Genomic DNA, 15,949 nt, shown 5'->3' with positions numbered 1-15,949 from the left:
CTTTGTGCCAGTGCTCTAAGTCAGCCTCGTCTGGGCCCTGGGCGTCTGTGGACTCTTGGGCGCCCTTGGGCTGGGGAACAGCTTGGTCACCACGGAACTGTTGTAGGCATGAAGGGCTGTCTGTCTCTTCAGCCCTCACCTCTTCCTGCCTCTGCCCTCCGTCAGGCCTCGGTAAGCCCTGGGCCAGGTCCCAGGGAGGGGCGAGAACAGGACAGCGGCCAGCGGGCTCCGAGCTGGGTCCCACCCCAGTGAGGAGCTGCTCCCCTGCCTCAAGCTCTGTGGGGGCTAGACAGGGTCGAGGTCAGCTGAGACCCTAAAGGGGCCGTTTCCGGCTGGAAGAAAGGGTTTCTCTGGGCATCTTGGCTAGCCCTTCATGGCTGCGTGTCCTGCCAAGCCCTGGACAGTGCAAGGGAAGTTTTGCCCATCCTCCCTCTGCGTGTGTCTCCAGACTTTTCCCCAGGCATCTGGACTTGAGGTGTGAGGCCAGGGCACGGGGAAGACGCCCCATTGGCCCGCTGACCTGCCAGCACTTGGCTGTAGTGGCAGGCGGACATCCCCATGAAAGGGTGGACTCCCAGATGTCAGAGGAAGGAAGCCGAAGGCTTGGGGGGGCTTGCTCACAGTGCCTTGTGTTCAAGTGGGCCAGAAAGACGGTGTCCAGAGAGCGCATCAAGACCAGCAAACACCTTTCTCAGGAGGGTGGGACTCAGACCCTTTCGTCTTGCTTGAGAATGTTGCTTCCCCTGCGTCCCGAGTTTTCTGATGTCTGAAGGGCAGGGTTCATGATGCCCTCTGTCATCAGCGCCCTGGCCTCCACGGGGGGAGATGCAGCACAGACATTCTCGGCGCCCCACCTTCCCCCGGTAGCCGTGGGGTCCTCCCCGGAGCCTCACCAGGGGCTCCTCATCCCTGGGAGAGAGGGGATGCTGTTTCTCTTTCTTAGGTGTTGCCACTTCTAGGAGACAGTCAGCTCTGAGTTACTGTAAGTGTTCAAAAAGCAAACGATGGTTTAAAATACATTGAACCCTAGAGGTGTCGTGACACTTTAAACAGAACACAGCAGCGTCTTCGTCATCAGTGACCCTCCCGCAAGAAGAAATATAAGTTTCATCATTGATCTTTAAGAAACAAGACTGAGGCTGATGACCCTTCAGTCCTGTCGTTGCACTTGTCTTACCGTGTTTTCGAGTTGGCTGTGCTTCCAGCGCTGGGTGGGCCAAAGTGAGGAAAAGGCAACGACTGGCCTTTGGGGGCTGGGCTCGGCACAGTTTATCTGTCAAGGGTCACATAGGAACTATTTTAGGCTGCAGCCATGCTGTCTCTGGCAACTACTCGACTCTTGTCAGACAGCTGCCACGTGCCCAATGTCAGAGGACGGTGGCTGTGGTCCAGTACAACTTTATGGACACTGAAATGGAGTTTAATATGGCTTGAACGTGTCATGAAATGGTTTTCCAGGCGTTTACCAGATGTACAATCCGGTGTTAGTTGGAGAGCCGTGGGGACACACGTGGTGGGGCTGTAATTTGTGGACCCCTGTTTTAGGTGCTCTCGCTCAGATGCCAGCAGTGACAGCCTCTGTCGTGTCCTCCCGCTGTCTGGGCACTTCTGCGTGGCTCACGGTGGGAGCACGTGAGAGCCCAGCCAGAAGGCACTCCTGTGTCCCCTTCTCAGGCCAAGAAAGCTGGGCTTTCGGAAGTGGTGACACAAGGAAGTCCGTAATTAAACAAAATGTCCTGGGAACCCCTCGGTATACACAGTCCTGTGGAAGGCACTCTCATTGTGATCTGAGTCCTCGGGGAAAGGTTGGGGAATGTGAACACAATTTAAATATTAGACTTTAGCCTGTTGTTAGCATGCTTCCAGTATTAGATAGTACAGTCTCTCCCTCTTACATTCCCTTTCTGCTTCAGTGTGGTCCCGGTATAAAAAGTCTTAGAAAGAGTTTTGGATTGGAGAAAGTAACTTTTTGGTGTGTATGTGTGGCAGTGGCCTTTCATTCTTGTCAGACCCTAGAAATGTGCCAGGAGAAACAGGCAGTGGGCTCTGGGTTGCTTTGGAGGGTCCTGGCGTGGTGACTGGTGGTGACTCCATCTGTGGAAAGAGTGGAGCGTACACCTGCTGGACGCGGCCTCTTTGGCTATGCAGAGTCCTTCTGACACTTTTAATCCGGTTCTCACCACCTAAATTTACTTTGTTGATTGTCTCGGTTTTTACCTTTTTGCAATATTGGAAATGCAGATATTGTGAAGTGGGGCCAACCAGGAGATCAATACTTTGCGCTCGTTGCTACTCAGCTGTGTATTTCCTGTGTCCTTGTGTCCCTCTCAGCGGCATTTGGAGTGACAGAGAGCAGAGTCCACAGGCTTCAAACAAGCCATGGGTACTCCTCAAGGCTCAGCACAGGGTCACGTGGGGAGACTTCAGAGATCCGAATGCCAAGCTCACTCCCAGAGACTCTGATTTACCGGTCCTCGGGGGAGGAGGACAATGGGCATTTTTATTCAGTGTCCAGTCTGCAGCAGGACTGGCAGCTTTCCAGAGGCCCTGTTCCCTCAGGCCATGCAGTTACTTCAACTGTTTTTTTTTTCTTTTTGGCAAATAACAGAATGTATGACTATCTGAATCTAAGATGTATTTGAAGAAATGTATTTTTCTATTAATGTTTTTGTGTTTGGCGAGAAAAATTTATGAATAACTTTGGTTTCAAGCCTTCCATTTGACTTCTAGAAAATAGCTATGCCTTAAAGAGAGAGTGTCAACGGAGAGCTGAGCCCCCAGAAGTGTTCTTCATCTGTGTGTGTGTGTGTGTATGCGTGTGTGTAGGGGGAGGGTGGGTGTTTCTAGTCTTTTTGAAAGTAAGGAGTTTCATTAGAAAGATCTTAAGTGCCTCTTATGAGCCAGCCACTGTGCTGGAAGCTCAGTGTATGTCATTTCATTGAATTTTCTCAACCATATGGTGACGTGGTTGGGTGAGGGAACAGCCTCAGCCATTTGCCCAAAGCCACAGCTCAGCGCTAGGTCTGAACCCACGTCAACCTGATTTTAAAGCCCACTGTTGACACGCTGCCCAGATCATAATTATTTGGAGTCATAATTATTTGGATCATAATTATTTGGGGAGGAGTTTTAAATGGAGTTTAAAAAAATTTTCTTGAGTCACAGATGGCCGTGCCAGGAAAGTCGGAAGGATGTTGTCTATGGCTGGAGAGGCGCCTCTTTCCAAGGCTTGTGCACGCCGCTCTAGAATGAGGTAGTCTCGATAAATGATCTAAGCACCGTCCCGGGCGGCAGGTTTGGAGAGCCTAAGGTGTGCACATGTCCCGCTGAGCGCTTGAGCTGCATGCTTTCATCCCCGACTCCCGTGAAACGGACGTGGTGCGGTCCCAGGTTCCAGCTGATGATGCCGGGGCTTCACGGGCACTCGAATAGCAGGCAGGGAGTGTGCTTCCTGCTTACGAGTCCACTGGAGGAAATTCTACGAAGTCCAGTATTTGATCACTTTTCCTCCTCGGACAAGAAGCCCACAGGTGAAGTCGCTCTGGCAGGGAGAAGGCTGCACGCGTCACCACCGCTGTTTAAACTGTTCCACATCAGGTCGGTGGTCTTGAGGGTTTTTCCACTTGCTGTTTAGTGAGGCGCATCCTGCTTTACTGAAATCCGGCCACTAAACTGCTGCTCCCCCTCCCTTTATCGGAGCACAATGCCCTTTTGTGTGGCCTCTGCTTTCCTGCCACCTGCACTGGTTTGGACCTGGAGGCGACCTTTGTCCCACAGGCCTCCAGCTCTCCCCACGTTAAAGAACATTCTATAACTGCAGCTTCTGCTGGGTTTCCGTCTTCTTTGCCCAGCCCTAGCAAGAGCAGGCTGACTCTGAATGGGAACGGGGCTGTTTTGGGGTTTTTTCCCAAGTCACAAGAAATAGGAAACATTTCATCGAGTGGCGTTTTCCTTGAGAGAGTTTTACCAAACCATTCCTGGGGAGAGAAACCAGGTGATCTTTCTGATAGTGAGCACCTGAGCCTGTTCAAGTTTTCACTGTGGGCTCATTCCAGAAGCCGTTTCTTAAACAAGCAACAACCCGTCTGCAGTTAACTTTCAGCATGTTATAGGAGGGCCAAAATGACTGTGTTCATATTGCCTATGACAGCTTGGACTTTAGATTCCTCGTGGCTTAGATATCTAAGGGGCAGGGGCCAGTTGATCTAAAAGTGACATTTACAGTAATGGCAGTGGACAGTTAGCCGGCTTCAATCAGGCCCTCAGCAAACAAGGAACCTAGAAAATGTAACCCTGAGTACACAGGTGAGCGGAAACGGGAAAAGAAAAGGTGGAGAGAGAAGGTGGTAAGTGAGCTCGCCCCTCCCTGCGGTCACTGACCCTGAAACCAACGTGCAAGTGAGGGAGAATTTAATACGTGAGGGCAGCCCCTGTGCAGAAGCATGCATGTGGGGTTTCCAGGGGACAATTCCTGTTGTGTTTGCAGGAGCTGATCTGAAGGGCCGGAAAGGTAATGTGGATAAAGAAGGGCCTGTCTTTGCTTCTATAAATGGTTATGTTACTGGGAATCCTTGCGCAAACTCTTTCATCAGTTCACACCAAAGTGGTAGCTTTAGGTTTCAGTTTAGCTAAAAGTTCTGTTATTTTTACTTTTGGGTTTTTTTGCCCCCAAAGCTTCTGTCTTCAGGAAAAGAATTCTGTTTCTTAGAGATGTCCAATCTCTCAACCTGTTGCTCATTTTTTTCAAAAGCAGATTCTAAGAGTAAAGCATTTACAGTGGTCCTGTGTGGCTAGAAAGACACAATTTGCCTTAATTTTTAAAAAGCGTCTTCCAAAGTAAAAGACTGAAGCGCACAGAGTAAAACGGGGCGTCTCCTGCCACCATCCGTCCGTCTGTCCGTCCTGCTGTGCACGGTTTAGTGTAAAACTTGGCAGACCTTTTATTCTGTGCGTTCACCGAGTGCACAGCCGTATCTCTCAACCTATCGTCGTCATTATTATTTTAATGTAAACGGGCTTCCACATAGGTGGGGTGACCAAACATCCAAGTTTGCCCAAGAGTGAGGGGAGTTCCCAGGAAGTGGGGTCTTTCCATTTAAAAACAGGTATAGACGTGGTTTGATCAGTCGTTTTTTCCTTCTCACAGTGTCTTGGGATATCGTTACGAAACGTGGTTTGTTGACTGCCCTCTACGAGTTTTAAATGGAAAGACCCAGCCCGTCCCAAGTCCTGTGACCTGGAGGGGCAAACACCCCCAATTTGTGACGTTACTTGAGGAGCCCTGGGAAGGCGTTTTATGTTTATGAAAGGGGTTTTCTATACCCCTGCTCAGGTGTTGTGTAAACTTTCCGGTACTTTTATCACCTGTGCTTCCGAGACAGAAATTGGTATAAAACGTTTCAGGAGATAGTCAATCTTTCTGGGGAAATAAACATTTCAGACTTTTCAAATGCAGGTTTCCTCGAAGTCTTACCCCTGTAGAAACTTTAGATACCTTCTCCTAAAGCTTCCTCCGACGTTTGACTCCGGGGGTCCTTACTTCAGAGGAGGGCGCGTCTGTACCCGGGGAGGCCTGGAAGCATGGTCAGAAATCTTGCATTTTATCTGAAGATTTCATGCACGTTTCACATTCGAGTCTAGCAGACCTCTCTGTTTGTGATAATGATAGTAAACTTCCTGCCACAGAGTGAGACGGTTCTCCAGGAACAGGCTGTGGGCGTGTATTCTGGGGATCCGGGCCTCCCGGTACTGGACAGGCCGGGCACAGTGGGGAACCTGAGGTATCGATTACTGCGTGGTTGGCATGCGCCAGGCTTTCAGTCATGCAGTGGCACAGTCCCAGGAGGGAGGTGTCATTTACTCCATTTCACAGACCAGGAAACCAAGGTTCGGAGAATTTCCATGACTGGCTCAGGTCAGTCAGGTGACAAATGGTACAGTGTCCACTAGGGTCACCCCATGCCCGAAGTGCTGCTCTCTGGACCTTTCTGGGCCACCCAGCACACCTCCGCATCCTTGCCTGTGGTGGGGCCCCAGAAAACCACCACCCTCTTCAGTTAGCCTGGGGTCCTGTGCCACTCCTGTTGGGCTCACTAAAGCTCCGCTTTTTGAAATCAAATTAAATCATGCGTAGGAGTGGTATTACAGGACAGCCCTGAACACACTCTCCCTTCTATTCGGAAGTCAATTGGTCACGGGCTCCAGCAGTGACTGGAATAAGCAGCTGTTGGAAATGCCCCTCCTAGCAGAACTTCCCTAGTCGGTTCTAAGGAAGGCTCTTAGTTCCACACTCCCAGCAGAGTGGGCCTTTCGGAGCCCTCCTGTCTGCAGTGATAACCCGTGACAGGTGGAACAGGAGCACTGGTTGCTGTCCCTTTGGGAAACACGGGGCTGCCTGTGGGCAGTCCCGACACTTTCCAGCAGAACTTCTCAGAGCCTTTCCTGTGCTGCCGTGCTTTGCTTGTGTGGAGAGTGGGCCTCTGCAAGCTGTCACTGGGATTTGGCAGGGAAGGCGGCCATCTCTCAGGGCTGGGATCCCACAGCCACCTCTTGAGAAACATTGAACGCTTCCATTTCCTGCCTCTTCATTTCCCATCAGAATCCTGGGAGGCAGGATTGTGAAATGGATAAAGTTCACAGGCTTGAGCTCTTGAGTAGGCTTCAGAGGCTGTGTGCGCGCGTGTGTGTAAACGGAGTGCAGGCTCCCGGGGTTCTGGATGGATTGGAACGGAGAGAGGCTGGAGTGGAGGCAGGGGGATCTGCTAAGAGGTCATTGCCCTGACTCAGCCTTGGGGCGAGTGGGTGTGAGGCAAGGGATGAAGAAAACACACATGTACACATACGCCCCACACATGCAGCGCAGCTGGACTGCCCAGCCCTGCCTCTTAATGATCACGTGACCTCGGACGACAGACTCGCCTCTGTGCCTCAGCTCTTCACTTGCCAAACAGGAGCACATACTTCATCGAGTTTTTGTGGACATTCAAAGGGATAATGAACTCGCCGTACCCAGCGTAGAGCCTGGCGGGTAGTAAGTGCTTAACATGTATTAGCCTTGATGATCACTCAGCAATTTCGTGGGTTTGTGGAAGGACTACTCCATGCCTCCCACCGTGTCTGTACTGGATTTACCCAGGAGCCCTGTCCCCAGAGTCATTTTTTCAAATGCCTGCTTGCTGGGAAGTGGGTCAGGGAGACTGGATCTGGGCAGACCTGGGTTTCAGGCCCTGTCTGCCCTCATGGCGTTTACCACCCCATGGGGGAGATGGGTGTGCTTGTAGTGGTGACCTCGCATGTGACTGCACCCTGCGACGAGCACCGGGAGGGAGAGGACAGGGGCCATGAGGGCGGAGAACAGGAGCCTGGGCGTTCTGGGCAGCATCTCCAGTGGCCCGTACGTCACAGGAAGGGAGCGCAGGGTGATGGTGGGGTTCAGGTGGTTGCCCAGTGCCTCCCCTTGACACTCACCCTGTTGGGACTCAGTGAGGCACGAAGGACGGGCTGGCCTGCAGGTACACCTGAGCGAGGTGCAGGCTTTGATGCATCCGGGGTCAGGTGTTTACTGACCCTGCTGTGTGCTGGGCACTGCCCTGCGGGGCCGAGAGCAAAATAGCCAGTCCTTGCTCTCTAGAAGCTCACGTTCCACTGAGGGAGATGAGCGAGCCCGTCGGTGAAAACACAGTGTTGGGTCAGCATGTGATCAGTGACGTGAAGGAAAAGGACGTGTCGTAGAGAACAAGACAGACCCATCGGGTGTCAGGGCGGGTCTGAGATGGGAACAGTGAAGCCAAAGACAAAAAAAGGAGCAAGGGATAACCATACTAGGGTGCGGGAAAGGGGCAGGGAGGGGAAGAACATTCCGGAACATGGGCCAACAAGTGCAGAGGAACTGAAGAGGACAGTGTGGCCAGAGAGTGGGCAGGGGCCACACCGCCGGGGCCCTGTGGCCCACAGGAAGGAGAAGCCACTGGGAAGTTGCAGTTCACTGCTCACTGCCAGGGTGACTTGGGGCAGCTTGCGCTTCTCACTCCCCAAGTTTCCTCTTCAGCAAAGGAAGCTTCTGATCTGCCCCCCGCCCCCCCACCCCGGGGCGGCGTGAGGCCGTGATTATAAAAGGCTTTGTACAAAGCCTGGCACACCATAAGTACTAAGCAGTATTAACAGTTAGTATTCAGCTTTTAATCAGCAGGCAGTTTGCCTCACATTTTGTTCCACATATTTTTAAACCTTTTAGTATAGAAAAAAGTTACCTTTTTTTCCTCAACACATTTGGAGGTGGAGTCAATGGCACACGAGCCCCTACACATCCCCACCCACCTTCAGTATCCGCTTTCTGCTCTTCTAGCTTCGTCTGCTCTCACGTCCACCTCTTTTCCATGTATTTTCCCCCAACATTTTATTATGAAAATTTCCGAAGTTCAACGAAGGTGAAAGAATTTTACGGCGAGCATCCGTACACCCACCACTTTCATTCTGCCGTGAACATTTTACTGTGTTTGCTCTATCACATGTCTGTCCCTCTATCTAAATTTTGTACGCATTTTGCATAAATTGCAGGTGTTGGTACCTTTCCCACAAATGCTTCAGCATACATATCACTATCTAGAGTTCTGGGGTTTTTGGAGTATTTTCAAGCAAATCTCAGAGCCAGGTAAATATTTTAGAACATTTCTCTAAGAGAGATGAGGACTTTTTTATGAAACCATCTCATGGTTGTTTCCAGCACAGTTAACGATGTTTCCTTCTATGGTACCCAGGTCGTGCTCAGTGTCCTCCAGTGGTCTGACCAATGTCTTTGAACGGTTTTTTTGGTTCCAATCAGGACCCACAAAAAGTCCTATTAAGTCTTTTCTCATCTATAATAATCGCCACCGTCCTTTATTAAATGCCAGTTACTTCTTGAAGAAACCTAAGTCGTTTGTCCTGTAGAATTTTCCACATTCTGGATTTGGCTTATTAAGCATCTTTCATGTGTCTTTTAACCTGTTCCTCTGTCCCTATGGATAAGTGCTTAGGCCTAAAGGTTTGAATCAGCTCAGGTCCAAATCCTTGGCAAGAATACCTTAAAGGTGTTGCTGTGTGCTTTCTGCTGCATCACGTCAAGAGCAACATAATGTCGGGTTATCCTGCTTTTAGTGAGTCTCTTAGAGGGGAGGATGGCAGTTCCTTTGCTCTGCCTGAGCATTTGTTCCTCTGGAGTAGGGAAGCGTGACATCGTACCAGCACCCTCGGTCACAATCGCAGGGGAAGGCGAGGTTCTTGGGTGCCTTCACAAGGGTGCATTCCTTCTCAAAACCCCACAATTGTAGGGAGGGTCCCACCACTGTCACCTGATGATTGTCACATCTTCTTCAACACAAAAATATTAAAGAAAACAAGTGATTATTTACCATAGAGCCAATTGGCTAGTCACTGCTCTTGGTTTAGTAGCTTTGGCAGAGTCCCCATCTTTAGCCTGTAGAGTTATTAAATCACCATCTGGCATAGTCACAAGAGCAAATTCTGCTTGAGATGCCCTGCCCCCTTAGCTACCTGGTGAACTCCTATTCAGCCTTCAAAGGCCTGGAGCAGATGTCTCCTTCTCTTAGCTCTCCCTCCTGCCCATCTCTACCCTGGATGCATTCGCACTGAACTGCCTTCCAGATGTGGCTTTTCCTGATTCTGCGACTCTAGCAACTAGACCTTGATTTGAAAGGCTTTTTCTTTATTTTGGCAGAACTCTTCCATCTCCCCAAAAGCCTTTCCCAGGAGAAGAACGTCAAGTCTAGAGAAGTCGTTTTGTTTATTTCTTGGTTGCATCTTAGTTTCTTAGCAGTGGCCACAGAGACTTAAAAAACAAGCTCACAGCCCTAAGAAACCAGGCAGTGCACCCTGACAGTCTCTTCTCAGGTCCACTGCCTTAAGACCTCTTCCCGGCTTAGGGACAGGACTTCCGCACATAGAGCAAGAGACCCTGAGGATTAGGAGCATGGGCTTCCAAGTGAGGCCACCTGGGTCCTAAAAGTGCGTGTGGGGAGTGACTGAGCCTGTCTCAGCTCCTGTGAAAGGGGGGTGAGGGGGTACCTGTTGCGGAGCATTGCAGGCAGGTGTTGACGCCTCACGCACGTGAGGCTCTTAGCACAGTGGGGTGATGGACTGCGCGCGCAGTGAGTGCTCCTGACAGAAAACACTCCCTATGATTTGGTGGGATTCACTTCCTACTCCCTGCAATGCCCCCTCACGTTTCCTTTCTTCCCTTTTGAAACCGCTGTGTTGGCATTTTAAAAGATCCTCTCTGTGAATAATATCAAAAGTGACACCCTCCTACCCCCACCCCATCCCTTGCCCCAAACACGCACAGTCCTTGGGAACAGCCCCACTGGATCAGGGAACAGATGGGAAGTTGATTCAGCCTGGCCCGGGTTGCTGAGGCCCAGAGACTTCTCCCCTTTGGGAGAGTGCCTGCCCTTTGGTCCCCTCTCTCAGCTGGAGGCCTGAGAAGCTGAAGCGAATCCTGGAGTTGTCCCTGATGGGGGGATCTGCCTGTCCCATCAGGGCTGCTTGATCCTTAGGGAGTGGCTCTGACGCCTGATCAGTGGCAGACTGGTTGGTGCCCACTAACCAAATGTGAGTTCATTCCTGTCCGTTTGTGGAGGAGGACCCTCCCAGTGGAAACCAGACTCTCGGCTGCCTGCCTTGTTCTTTTGTTTTGGCGCACCGAGAAGAGGAAGGTTGGGGTTAGTGACTAGACAGATCTTGGTTGATCCTCCCAGACTCCTCTGAGGTGGGTGAGGCTGGCTGTTTTCCCTCCTTTTCTAGATGGGGAAACTGAGGTTCAGAGATAACGCTCTGTGGGTGGCAGAGCATCACAGAGTGGTGACTCATCCTGCATGATTCTCTCAGCGCACATCACTAGTGACAATTGCTAAGACACATAGAGTGTGAAGTGTGCCTGGCACTGTGCTCAGGGTCCCCGGTGAGTGATCGCATTGGACACTCAACAACTCTATCTTGTGGGCACATCCTTATCTTTGCAGATGAGCAAGCTGAGGCTCAGAGAGGGTATGAACTTGCCCAAGACTCATCCTGCTTGTAGGTGGCAGAGCTAAGATGTGAACGCAGGTCAGTTTGCAAGGCACCAAACGAGGTGCCCAAGGACAGTGGATTTTTGCTGTGAATGATGCCTCGGTATAGAAGGAGCACTGGCCTGGAGCTGGGGACCTTTGTGCTAGTCGTGGCTGTGTCGCTCATTTCACATGTGATCTCTGGCCTCTGCTCATCTATAAAACAAGGACATTGTCCCCAAGTGCCCCTCCCTTGGGCTGCAGCTTAGAGCAGGCGGCTTTTTGGGAAACGCTGTGACCCGTGACACCCCTAGCCCTGCAGGCTGGAGTGCAGGTTATGGTATCCACCAGTCAGCTTTGAACGCCCTGGCAGCCACACATGGCTGGCTCTACAACTTAAATTTTCTCTGAATTTGCAAAGGACATCGCACCATCTGCCTGCCAGCCGAGGGTCCTTAACCACCCACTCTTCGCCCTGACACTTCTGCTTCTCTTGCCATCATGCCCAACATGGCCAAAGCCAGCCTCTGCTGAGACTCGCCCTCCCTCTAAGCAGGTGTCTGACAGATGAACACTCAGGAGCAAGAGGCTGTCGTGATTCTGGGCTTGTGTAAATGTAGCCTAGAGATGCATTGTTGGGCAAGGGGCGATTGCATGAACCGAGAAGTGGGCCTAAGTGCAGGAATGTGACAAACCTGTGGGCCAGCAAGCTCCTGAGAGCATAGACAGCTTCTTAAGTAACTGAGCTTGAGCGCAGGTGGGGGCCAAGTGAGAACGTTTGCGAATGGCCTATGTTTGCCGTGCCAGATAAGAGCATGCTGCACTGCCAATGTCAACGCTCACCCGAGATGGTGCACTGGCCTGGCCAGACTCCTCCCCCATGGCCTGATACACAACGCCAGCCTCCTGCTGAAAGGTGACACTCTGAGGGCTGGGCTCCCTTAGTCACCCTGTGGGCGCCTGGCAGAGGCACATTAGAATGGAGCCGATGGCTGTGTCCACAGTGGGGGTAAGTGGCAGCAAGCACCCAGGGGTTTATCTTGGCGGGAGGACAACTCCGAGGGTGGAACAGGATTGCTGGTTTAACGCTGACGTTCTGCCCCCTTTGTCCCTCAGAGACCTTGCCAGGTATGGGTGTGTGGGGGGAGCTGGAAGACATACTCATGACCCCCTCCGTCCCCAGCCCGTGTCTGGCCACTGGCTAGCACCTGTTGGAACCGAGCAGTTTCCTGCCTTCATTATGGCCAGAGCCGTGATGGCTCTGGCACCAGACAGCTGTTGGTTGGGTTTGGTTTGCAAGAAATAAAAATAGCTTGGCTGGTGCTCGGTTTTTGGGTCAGCTGGGTTGTTTCAGCGAAGAGCAGCGGCGTGGCGTGACATGGTCCACAAAGTTTCGTTGGAAGGAGGACTCTGCCTTTCCTGCCCATGGAATCGAACCACATGCACAGTGCTCCTTCTAGACTACTGTGCCTGTCTGGCGCTGTAGTTTACACATCGCTCTGCTGCTCCACCTTCCAGGTACACAGCGAGGGGTCTGGTTTTAGAATTGTGTTTACGTGCACGTTGTAACACCCTCTGCCGTGTGGAATTTCTTTCTATCCAGTTTGGGTAGTGGGGCGGCAGGAAAGGTGTGGGCGTTGGGCCTGGGTTTGAACAAAGTCAAGGTACTGAGCTTCTCTGAGCCACAGTTTACCAAACCGTAAAATGCCACCAAAATAAAGACAATAGCGATAATACTATCCATCAAGTTCTGAGGACCGGAAGCTTGAAGGCCCTGCACTCTTGATGCTTTCTGTGTGTGTAAATACTGTATACGTATATGTGCTACTCAAACAGCAACTTGTGAGGCGGTATAAATGGAGCAAGAATTAGTATCCTCATTTTATAGATGAGGAAACTGAGGCTCAGAGAGGTTCTTTGGGAGTTTCTCAAATAGTTCCCCCATTTGTGTCTAAGTACTTGGGAAAAGTTCTCGTGTTGTGGCCTTTGGGTCCCACGTCATTACTCTGCTGAGAAAAGGGAAAGACCCTGAGGTTTTTTGGTGCAGGGAACTCTTGAAGGGTAGCTTTGGGATATGAGATCCTCTGGCTCCTCTCAGAGTAACCGCAGATCTTAAAGGCAGAGTGAGAGAGGGGGCCAAACTGGGGAGACCTCCTGGCCACTCCATTCATTAGAGTTTGGCAATTTCACCCACCGAGCTCAACTGCCTGCCATGCGTGGGTCTGTCCATCTGCCCGTCCTCTCAGTCCCTCTCCACGCACTGCCTTTCCATTCTTCCATCCCGATCAGCCATCCATTCGTCCGGCCAGCTGGGGTTTCCTGAGCAAGTTCCCAAAGAGCTTGTATAATGTCAAATTTGCCTGATCAGATTGGTTTCCCCATGGGAATCAATGTAAAGGCTCATTCTCAGGGTTCCAGAATCCCAGACCATTATCGCATGCATACTTTTGCCTTGATGCTACTCTTTTGTCTTCTCGTCAATAACTCACGTGTTTTTCTGTTTGGGGAACGGGGGGCATTTCAATGTTATGCACTTACTATTTCTTATATCTCGCAATTTCAAATGTGCACATTTAAAATGTGCCTTCAATTGGCCACATTTGTATAAGGTGTCCTGCTCGGCACTATACTTCAGAACTGCCATGGAGACACCCAGCTTATTCCTCCAGAACTCCTGAATACAGTTTCAGAAATGACAGCCTAAAATCAAAATTCTAACTGGACTCAAACCATAGGAGGTGCTCAGTGTGTGTGCCTGGATTTATCATTCTTTCGGGACATCCTTTTTGAGCACCTACTGTGTACCAAGCAGCAAGCTGGGCAAGAAGGATCCAGAAATGAATGACAGTTGGTCCATGTGCCCTAGGGGCTCTGAGTCAGGGGGGTGGGGGGTGGGAGGGCGGAGGGGGGACGGGGGGGTGGGGGGCGGGGGGTGCCGTACCAGTGAACTGGCCATTCCCCCGCTATATGTTACCACAGGAGAGGTCTGTCTTCACTGGCTAACTTGGTGGGAGGGGCTCAGCAGAGAGCATGGAGGGAGCTGCTGCAGAGTAGTGAAAGCCCTTGGCCCATGTGGCCAGCAGAGGGCCTGAGAAGGGGGAGTAGCCACTTGGCAGGGGTCTGGAAGGACCCTTAAGTCCTTCCGTGCCTTCCTGCCTGAGGAGGTAGAACTGTAACCTGCTCGAGCCTCTGAGGAAGCCAGCATAGCTTTTGCAACATTTTTGGCAATGCCGTCTGCCAATTCCTGATTTCAAAATTTGTCCTGAGGGCACACGTGAGCCAGCAGTTTCAGCACTCTGACCCTTCTCGCTGCTGCTTTTTAAGCCTGCTCTAGAGGACTTACTGTGTGCAAGAGGTGAATAAGAAACAGGCCCTGTCTCCAGAAGTCCCTGCCTCACCATCTAGAAGCAGGAGGGAGAGGCGGAGTAGGAGCAGGAGTTAAAGCGAGTGGTTCTCACGGGAGGGTGGGCTTGTCCCCCAGGGGCCTTTCTCATTGTCTGCAGATACTTTTGGTTGTCACAACCGAGGGGAGTGTGCTACTGGGATCTAGCGGGTAGTGGCTAGGGATGCTTCTCAATGTCCTACAATGCACAGGACAGACCCCTACAAAGACTTCTCCAGCCCCAAGTGTCAATAGTGCTACGACTGAGAAACCTTGGGGTAAGAGCAAGGCTCGGGCTTCAGAAAGTTGGGGTCCTGCCATGAACATGTGTGTCCATGTATGTGCTTGTCCCTGTTTTCAATTCTTTGGAGATACACTGAGGAGTGAAAATACTGGGTCATATAGTAATTCTATGATCAACTTTTTGAGGGACTACCAAACCGTTTTCCACAGCAGCTAGATCATTTTACTTTCCCACCAGTGACAGACAAGGGTTCCAGTTTCTCCACATCCTCACCAACACTTCCTGTTTTCTTCCTTCCCTCCTTCCCTCCTTCCTTCCTTCCCTCCTTCCCTCCTTCCCTCCTTCCCTCCTTCCCTCCTTCCCTCCTTCCCTCCTTCCTTCCTTCCCTCCTTCCCTCCTTCCCTCCTTCCTTCCTTCCCTCCTTCCTTCCTTCCCTCCTTCCTTCCTTCCCTCCTTCCTTCCTTCCCTGCTTCCTTCCTTCCCTCCTTCCCTCCCTCCTTCCTTCCCTCCTTCCTTCCTTCCCTCCTTCCTTCCTTCCCTCCTTCCTTCCCTCCCTCCTTCCCTCCCTCCCTCCCTCCCTCCCTCCTTCCCTCCCTCCTTCCCTCCCTCCTTCCTTCCCTCCTTCCTTCCTTCCCTCCTTCCTTCCCTCCCTCCTTCCCTCCCTCCCTCCTTCCCTCCCTCCTTCCCTCCCTCCCTCCTTCCTTCCTTCCCTCCCTCCTTCCCTCCCTCCCTCCTTCCCTCCCTCCTTCCCTCCCTCCTTCCTTCCCTCCTTCCCTCCCTCCCTCCTTCCTTCCTTCCCTCCTTCCCTCCCTCCCTCCTTCCTTCCTTCCCTCCTTCCCTCCCTCCTTCCTTCCTTACCTCCCTCCTTCCTTCCTTCCTTCCCTCCTTCCCTCCCTCCTTCCTTCCTTCCTTCCCTCCTTCCTTCCTTCCTTCCCTCCTTCCTTCCTTACCTCCCTCCTTCCTTCCTTCCTTCCCTCCTTCCCTCCCTCCTTCCTTCCTTCCTTCCCTCCTTCCTTCCTTCCTTCCCTCCTTCCTTCCTTCCTTCCCTTCCTTTCCTCCCTCCTTTCTCTCTCCCTCTCTCCCTTCCTATGTCTTTCCTTCTCTCTCTTTTTGATTATAGTCATCCTAGTGGGTGTGAAGTGGTACTTTGGAATTTTGATTTCATTTCCATGATGACTAAGGAAGCATCTTTTCACGAGCTGTTGGCTATTTGTCGTCTTTGGAGAAATGTCTGTTCAAGCACTTTGCTCATTTTTAAATGAGTTGTTGAGTTGTAAGAGT

At 51.5% G+C, this 15,949-nt stretch overlaps 1 protein-coding gene across 6 annotated transcripts in view; it reads left to right on the top strand.

Annotated features, from left to right (window-relative positions):
* The first annotated feature begins 11,771 nt into the window (after positions 1-11,771).
* Positions 11,772-15,949, top strand: part of ACACB (acetyl-CoA carboxylase beta) — a 101,167-nt gene continuing 96,989 nt past the window's right edge. For 2 of the 6 annotated variants that reach the window (XM_070627027.1, XM_070627033.1), the window contains exon 1: positions 12,104-12,170. The gene's annotated coding sequence lies outside the window, so the exon portion shown is untranslated. Of the gene's footprint in view, positions 12,561-15,949 lie in introns of all 6 variants that reach the window. The other 4 variants (XM_070627026.1, XM_070627031.1, XM_070627025.1 and 1 more) reach the window with 4 other exon arrangements.

This window comes from Equus przewalskii, chromosome 7 (genome assembly GCF_037783145.1).
Source record: "Equus przewalskii isolate Varuska chromosome 7, EquPr2, whole genome shotgun sequence".
Classification (NCBI taxonomy): domain Eukaryota; kingdom Metazoa; phylum Chordata; class Mammalia; order Perissodactyla; family Equidae; genus Equus; species Equus przewalskii.
Note: the sequence above shows the minus strand (reverse complement) of the source record. Positions and strands in the feature narration are given on the sequence as shown.